We start from the raw sequence: 8,972 nt of genomic DNA, 5'->3' as shown, positions 1-8,972 counted from the left end.
CAGGAAATAAATCTGGCAACTGAGTGGGAGCTAGCAAGATGGCTCCGAGGTTAAGAGGTTGCACTGCTGTTCTTAGCACCCACATTAGGCTGTGCACAGCTGTCTGCAAATCTAGCTCAAGGGAATCCAATGCCTCTGGCCTCTGCAGACCCCTGAACACACACACACGCACACACACACACACTTGAAATAAATCTTTTAAAAGCAAGAAAGGCCATACTAGTTTGGAGGGTTATCTACAGAGATGAACAGTACCCTTCCTGGAAAAGGAGAATTTGGACGCAGAGTGCTCACACTGAAGACAGGGGCAGAGGTGGGTGTGACGCATCTACAGGCGTCATCTGTAACCGCCAGAGGTTAGAAGTCCAAAAGGGCTCTCTCTGAGCTTGCAGAGGCTGTGGTGCCCTGCTAATGTCTTGTTTATTAATTTTGTTTTTTTAAAAAAAAGATTTACCTTACGTGTATGAGTGCTTTACCTGCACGTGTGTGTGCATCTCAAGTGCATGCTTGGTTCCTTCTGAGGCCAGAAGAGGCCAAAGACTCAGCTGGGACTACAGTTGATGTGTTTGTCATGAAGTGTGCTGGGACCCAAACCCAGGTCCTCTTTAAGAGCACCCAGTACGCTTAGTCACTGAGCCTCTCTCTAGCCCCATGCCTGTTCTCTTTTGAGATTGGCTTACTGACCCAGTTTCCGACCCTACACTGTGGATGGACACATTTTAGTTGCTCAAAGCCCCCTAGGCAGGACAGCAGTAGGAAGCTAAGGCTAGAACTGGGGTAGCCTTTCTGGAGGGCTCTTGCGTTGCAGGTGTGTGTATAGATTAGCTCCTTCGTGTTAAGATCGTGCCACACTGTCACAGTGAGCACTCGGTGACAATGTGAACGCTTGTGATAGGCAGCTAGTTGATAAGCGTTGCTGGAGGTGGGTCTGGTGTTATGGTTTGGTTTGTGTCTGTGTGTGTGTGTGTGTGTGTGTGTGTGTCTGTTTTTTCTTTGTTTGTTTTGTTTTTTTTTTTTTTTGGTTTTTGTTTGTTTTTTGTTTTGTTTTGTTTTTTGCTTTTTCGAGACAGAGTTTCTCTTGAACTCACTTTGTAGACCAGGCTGTCCTCGAACTCACAGGGATCCGCCTGCCTCTGCCTCCTGAGTGCTGGGATTAAAGATGTGCGCCATGACACCTAGCTGGTGCTGTGTATTTTGATGCTCATTATTGGCTCCCAAAATCTAGTTGCTGCCCCGATGGGCACACTCTCACTAACCCCAAGTGTCGCTGTGTAACCTTGCCTCTTTGATTGGCTGAATCAAAGGTCTACACTTGGGCAGAGAGGAAGGAAGGGGCGGAGCGAAGGTTTGCCTGCTTTGAGGAGAAAAGGATCTTGGGAGGAAGAAGCAGACAGGTACTGGAGGAGGAAACCGGAAGAGGATCGCGCTATGGGATAGGAAAGAGCCGCGTGGGCCCAGAGGAGGGACTCTATGGAGAGAAATGGCCCAGATGAACAACATCAGCAAGTGTTTTGGGACTGTGAACGGGAGGTGGCCCAGTAGGAACTATTAGAAGCAGATGGCACGGGGTGGAGATTGGGAGAAAATGGAGGGTAGTTTAGGGGTTAATATTTGCCCTGCCCCGGGTGAAATTCTAAGACTGAGACCTCCAGAGAGATCTCTAGTCTATACCTGGAGTCCCCAGAGAGAAACGGAGTCCGAGGTCGATGCAACACACACAGGAATTTTATTGAGTCGATGCGCATCGAGGTCTGACAAGCTCTTCCAAGCTGCCGACCTCGAAAAGCAGGCGCAAGGGCTTTTTATATCTTTTTGCAAAAGCAGAATTTAGCAGGCTAGCTAGGAGCGGTAAGGGTAGTGGAATATTTTTAGATACAGCTGGACCCTCAGCATGGTTAGCTGGCCTTGAGTCAAGCTGGACCCTACAAGGGGCCAAACAGCTACAGAACACACACAGTGATTTGATATTGATACCTTGGTTCAATATCAATATTGCTTCCTGGACCCTCCAAAATTAGGCAGTTCTAAAACATATCAGGTGTCTGTGTCTTTATTGATTGGGAAAGCTGGTTAATAATACTGCCATCATGGTTATAAGATTATGTTAAACATTAATAGTGTTAAGAGTTCTGCTTCAGTCGGCCTACCTGTGACGTCATTGCCTACTGCCACAGGGGCGTGGCCTGCCCAGAGCCATATAAAAGGACAAACCTTCCGTGTGGTCTCTCTTCTTTTCACTCTTCCTGTCTCTGTCTCTGTTTCTTTCTCTCTCTCTCTCTCTCTCTCTCTCTCTCTCTCTCTCTCTGGGGTACCCCTCCCCCTTTCCTTCTCCCCCCATGCTCATTTAATAAACTCCTCTGCAATATAATATCTCCTGCCCAGTACCTTATTATTACCTTATTACCTTATCTTGTTATCTTACTGTCTATTATTAAACATAAAAAATAGCCTTTACTTTTATTTATTTATTTATTTATTTATTTATTTATTTATTTTTAGCCTTTACTTTTAAATTAGCAGCAACAAGGTATTGTGCATTTCTACTCAGGCACGCTGGCTGTTCTTCACACACCCATCCAGACTGAGGTCAAAGTATAGCATTGGAAAACCAGAAGAGGGTTGGTATCGTGTGTTTTTTGTTTTGTTTGAGACAGGGTCTCTCTCTCTCTCTCTCTCTCTCCTCCCCCTCTCTCTGTCTCCCTCTCCCTGTCTCTGCCTCTCCCCCCCTCTCTCCCCCCCTCCCTCTTTCTCTCCCTCTCCCCCCCACCCCGACTTACTTTATTATTTTTTTTGTGTCTCTGTGTGTACTGAGAAGCCAAAAGAGAGTGTTTGAGTCCCTTAGAGCTGGAGTTTTTTATTAGTTTATCTTTATTTCGTGTGTTTGTTTTTCCCCCCTGCGTGTAAGCTGTGCACCACAAGCATGCAGTGCCCGTGAAGGCCAGAAAAGGATGCCAAACACCCCCATCCGCTTCTCCCCATGTCACCCCCACACAAGCCACTCCCTCAGGCTGGCCTGGAGCTCCACGCGCAGCCAAGAATGACCTTGAACTTCTGATCTTCCTACTCCTGTGTCCCAGGTGCTAGAATCTCAGTACTGGAGCTAACACACCCAGTCCCTTCCTCCTCCCCTCCCTCCCTCCCTCCCTCTTTCCTTGGGCAGGGTTTCATGTATCCAGCTTGGCTTCTAATTAAATGGATATGTAACTCCTTATTTTCCGGCCTTAGCCTGCCAAGTGCTGAGGTTACAGTCGTGCGCCACTATGCTCTGCTTGTGAACCGTGGAAGCTCTGACCTTGAACTTTCTGCTGTGTGTAGAGCATTCCTCACAACAGACAACACGAGGCTTCGTGCTAGGAGCTGCTGGAGAGGGGCACCTGACAGGGGACAGAACGGATACAGGACGCCCCCTGGTGTTCCTCTGGTGGAATCGCAGCTGCTTTGAAGGCTTTCGGACCTAAGAAGGAAGCTGTTTGTCTCGCAGGCTGTTCCTCCCTCCCAGAGAAACCAGGCAGAGAAGAGAAATAGGTTTTTGGGTTTTGTTTTTGTTTTTTCCATTTTCTTCCCTCCCCCCCCCATCTCTTTATATCCTCCCTCCCTCCCCCCCCCCCCCCCCGTACTGGGTATTGAACCTAAGACCGCAGGCGTGCTAGGCAAACACTACCACTGAGTCACTCTCCAGCCTTACCCCTACCTCTTTAAATCAGTAACTGGAGCTCTCGACCAACAGGCTGCCCCCTGTCACCAACCCAACTAAATTATTTCAGAGAAACACCTCTAATTTATCTCCAGACAAAATAAAGAGGTTTATTTCTGAGGACCTGACTCAGGCAGGGAGCCAAGGAGCAGAGAACCAAACCAGTAGAGGTAGGGGAAGATTTGGAGCGGGGAGGGAAGTGGGCCTTCCAACAGCCAGAGAGACAGATGTGAGCCACAGCCTCATCTAGACTCTTCTCCCAAATCTTCCACCTAGCGCCTGTGAGAGTGAGTCCGTAGGCTGTGGCTAGATGCTGTGCAAGCCTAGGGCAAGTCTCAACCTCTCTGAACCCCATTTTTTGCCTTTTTTTTTCATGTGTCGGGGGTGGGTGGGTGGTGTGGGCCTTCTGAAAGTGTCAGCATTCACTTGTAACCACTGAGCTATCCCGCCAACTCCTTATCTTACTCCCTGACAGTAGCCTTGCTGTGTAGCTCAGGCAGGGCTTGGGTCACCAGCCTCCTAGCCCAGTGTCCTGAGTGCAAAGATTAAAGGCACGCACCAACACTTAGCTGGGTGCACAGCCTTTATGCTGGTGATCTTGTTTTAGTGTTGCCACTAAACGGTGAACAAGGACACCAAACCCTTGAGACTGTTGGAAACCTCTTGAGCTTCACCCGGTGCCTGGCACCTGCAACAACAAATGTGAGCTATTACGGAAAGAAAGCAAAGCCACGCAGACGAGAGCTAGACATGACACAGATAGAAGCCTGCCCTCTAGGGACTCTAGTCTCTAGTCTAGAGGAGTGGACTGTCCAGCCAGCACCCCCAACACAATAGACCAAGGTAAACACTTTAGGGAAGGAGGCAGTGTCATACCACAGGGGACAGACAGGGAGGTTCCCAGAGCAGCTCACAGGCTGGGGAAGGTGGTGGTTGGTGGAATGCTTCCCCAGCAAGCCCGGAGCCCCAGCACTACACAGGAAAGGTGTGGCTCCTGTCTGCCATCAGAGCTTTGGGAAATAGAAGCAGGAGAATCAAAGGTTCGAGGTCGGCCAGGCGTGGTGGCGCACGCCTTTAATCCCAGCACTCGGGAGGCAAAGGCTGGTGGATCGCTGTGAGTTCGAGGCCAGCCTGGTCTACAAAGTGAGTCCAGGACAGCCAAGAGAGACCCTGTCTTGAAAAAACAAAACAAAAACCAAAACAAAGTTCAAGGTCATTCCTGGATGCATAGTGAGTTCAAGACCAAGCTAGTATTGGGGGTGGGGGTGGGGTAGAGGCTGATTTCTGTGAATTTTGGGGCCAGCCAGGGCTACACAGTGAGACTCTATCTTAAAAACAACCAGCAATAGTGACATATAAAGCACCTAACTGGTTTTGTCCTCAGTAGGTTCTAGAGATTTTTGTCCTTCTACACACCCGAAGGTGGTTACCGCTCTCTCCAGTTCACAGAAAACGGGGCGTGGTCTACACGCTCGTGAGCATCCTGACCGAGATTAAACAGCTGGCGGACTTGAAACAAATGAGAACAATGCCATTCCGGAATGCCCTGGCCTCTGACTCAGCAGCCGGCTAGGAGTGAGGACCGTTCTCTCAGACACCACCCCTGCCCAGGACCCCAGACAGAGGCAGCATGTGTGTCACCACAAATGCTGTGCATTGCTGGAGGTCAACAGTAGCTCCATCTGAACTCCCAGACATGTGTGCCGATGTAAATCAGACATAAGTTCAGCAAGCATGTTACATCCCGGCACGCTCCTTGACACACAATCCTTGCATGTCAGGAACTAGGAAGAGGTCTGAGACACACGGAACACATTCCCTGGGCACTTAGTCTTTCTCTGCTACTGTTTTCATTTGTCTGATTCCTAGGAGCTACATTTACTGAGCACTTAACCTGTATGAAAGTGAAGGGGTGGGAGCTGGAGAGATGGCTCAGCGGTTAAGGGCACTGACTGCTCCTCCAGAGGTCCTGAGTTCAATTCCCAGCAACCATGTGGTGCCTCACAATCATCTATAATGGGATTTGATGCCCTCCTCTGGCCTGCAGATGTACCTGCGGGCAGAGCACTGTCTATGTAATAAATTTTAAAAAAGTAAAGAAATAAATAAAAGAAAGTGAAGTGACTTGGCTGATCCCAGGCAGCAGGTGAATGGTAGGGACTGGAGCCCTGGTTCTACTTGGAAGCTTCCTGTCCCAGGCTCACCAAAGCCAAGCTCTGGGCACCAGGCCATCAGGGACCTAGTGAGGGAAGAAGTCAGAGGATTTCATAAGCTTCCGACCTGGGATATGTGCTCAGGGCCAAGAGAGAAAAAAAGAGAGAGAGAGAGAGAGAGAGAGAGAGAGAGAGAGAGAGAGAGAGAGAGAGAAAGAAACAGGATGTCCTTTGGGGTGTACACCTGGGCAGAGGCCAGGCCTGATCTGGTTTGGCAAGGGAAGAGCCGCCAGACTTGGCATTGGATTGTGCATACATACACTAAGCAGGTATTCGAGTGTGAGTTTACAGGGAGGGAGTGCTTCACTGGCCCCAGGGGGCCACCTAACGAAGACCAGTGGGAAGGGGAGGAGGCATGAATTCATTTTCCCCCACAAATCTTTTGTTGTCGTTAGAGACGAGATCATCCTTATGTTGCCTGGTTGGCCCGGATCTTCTGCCTCACCTTCTCAAATACTGTGATTATAGGTGTGAGAGTTACCACACTAGGTAGCTTTTTTTTTTTTTTTTTTTAGAAATCATAAGTGACCAAGTATGATGATGTACATCTTTAATCCCAGTACCCCAGAGGCAGAAATAGGCAGATCTCTATGAATTCAAAGCCAGTCTGGTCTACACAGTGAGTTCCAGACCAGTCAGGGCGACAGAAGTGACACTCTGTCTCAAAACACGCTGACAGACAGACAGACAGACAGACAGACAGACAGACAGACACACACACACACAGATTTGGCTCTCTGCAGTGGCTCAGGATGGGTGTGCTGTGGGTGATGGGTGACCTAGCCACAGCCTGGCGAATAAGAGGATTCCTGGATTGTGGAATGACCCAAGCCCTGTGGGCGTGAGTTTGACTTACCTGGAGGAGCAGGGAGCGTGTGTGTGTGTGTATGTTGTGTGCACGTGTACCTGTCCAGCCACCTGCTGCCACAACATGTGTCCCAAAAGTACAGCCTGGGCATCGTCCTCTCAGCCTTCCACCTCTGCCCTGTCCATGCAAACCTTCTTCCAGCTGCAGGGCAAAGGCCTCCTCGGCGTAGATTCTGGGACTTGTACGGGAAAGACATCCCAGCTCAGAGATCCCCAACCCTGTTCGCATGGAGGTCTCTACCAGGAGGCTCAGATGGGAGAAACACAGCAGGAGGCTACTGTTCTGGTTTTTGGTTTTTTTTGGTTTTTCGAAACAGGGTTTCTCTGTGTAGCCTTGACTGTCCTGGACTCACTTTGAAGACCAGGCTGGCCTCGAACTCACAGCGATCCGCCTGCCTCTGCCTCCCGAGTGCTGGGATTAAAGGCGTACGCCACCACGCCCGGCGAGGCTACTGTTCTAGTACATGGAACATGTGCGTGGGTTGTGCCCAGGTACAGTCTCCACATTCTAAGCACTGGCAAATGGCCACTCAGTCCACAGGCTCTGTACTAAGAGCTTTCATTTGTTTACACAGACTCTAATGTAACCCGGCTGGTCTCACTACGAAGCCAAGGATAGCCTTAAACTCCTGACCCTCGCGGCTCTACCTCCCGAGTACTGATATTACAGACCTATGACATTACTTCTTGATGCGTTTGTAGCTTTAGAAGTACAGTGACCAACATGGTGGCCTTAGGTTTGTCACTCTTTGAGCCCCAGTTTCTTTGTTGTTGTTGTTGTGTTTTGGGTTTTGTTTTTTGAGAGAGGGTTTCTCTGTGTAGCCTTGGCTGTCCTGGACTCACTTTGTAGACCAGGCTGGCCTTGAATTTATAGCAATCCACCTGCCTCTGCCAGCCGAGTGCTAGGATTAAAGGTGTATGCCACCACTGCCTGGCTGTTTTTTGGTTTTTCAAAACAGAGTTTCTCTGTGTAGCCTTGGCCATCCTGGATTAGCTTTGTAGATGAGGTATCTGCCTCCCCCGAGTGCTGGGATTATAGGCCTGCACCACCTCACCCAAGTGAGCACCAGTTTTTGGGGGTTTTTTTGTTTTTTGTTTTTTTTTAAGATTTATTTATTTATTATGTACACAGTACTTTGTCTGCATGTACACCAGAAGAGGGCACCAGATCTTATTATAGATGGTTGTGAGCCACCATGTGGTTGCTGGGAGTTGAACTCAGGACCTCTGGAAGAGTAAGCAGAGCTCTTAACCTCTGAGCCATCTCTCCAGCCCCAGTGAGTGCCAGTTTTAAACCTAAGATTGTGTGTGTGTGTGTGTGTGTGTGTGTGTGTGTGTGTGTGTGTGTGTGTCTTTTTGAGACATGGTTTCTCTGTGTAGCCTTCACTGTCCTGGACTCAATTTGTAGACCAGGCTGGCTTCGAACTCACAGTGATCCACCTGACTCTGCCTCCCAAGTGCTGGGATTAAAAGTGTGTGCCACCGCTGCCTGGCTACACTTTTATTTTTTAATGGGTGCATACACAGACACAGTGTGTGCTTTTGTGTCTATTCGTGAGCGCACGAGCACACGCAGAGACCAGAGGAGAGCACGGGATCCCCCAGGGCTGGAGTTCTAAGCAGCTGTCAGTGTTGCTGGGATCCAAACTCTGGGCTCCTGGCAGAGCAACAGATGTTCATCACCACTGAGCCATCTTTCCAGTCTCCGACTCCTCGAAATGAGGCAAAACAGACACTTCCGGCCTTATGATCACTTCACTGTTGGAAACTTAGCCCCGTCCCAGTGCGCATGTTAACGGTATTTGAAAGTGGGGTCGGGCTGGAGAGATGGCTCAGCAGTTAAGAGCACCGACTGCTCTTCCAGAGGTTCTGAGTTCAATTCCCAGCAACCACATGGTGGCTCATAACCATCTGTAATGTGATCTGATGTGCATCGTATATATAATAAACAAACAAAAAGAAAGAAAGAAAGAAAGTGGGATCTTTGACAGAGGAGCAGCTCCTTTCAGAGGATTCTGCCCTCAATGAGTTCATGGGGGGGGGGGGGACGGGACGGGTGCATGGCTTACAGCAGAGTGGCTTTGTTGTAAAAGGTGTCTCATGTTGCTGCCTGTGATCTCCTCCTCTTCATGTTGAAACAGAAAGTTATCCTCTTAGCCCAAAGCCGCTGAGCACAGTGGGGTGCCACATCCTTGGAA

The sequence above is a fragment of the Acomys minous genome, assembly GCF_964271855.1.
Source record: "Acomys minous genome assembly, chromosome: 3".
Taxonomy (NCBI): domain Eukaryota; kingdom Metazoa; phylum Chordata; class Mammalia; order Rodentia; family Muridae; genus Acomys; species Acomys minous.
The sequence above is the reverse complement of the archived record's forward strand: the minus strand, read 5'-3'. Positions refer to the sequence as shown.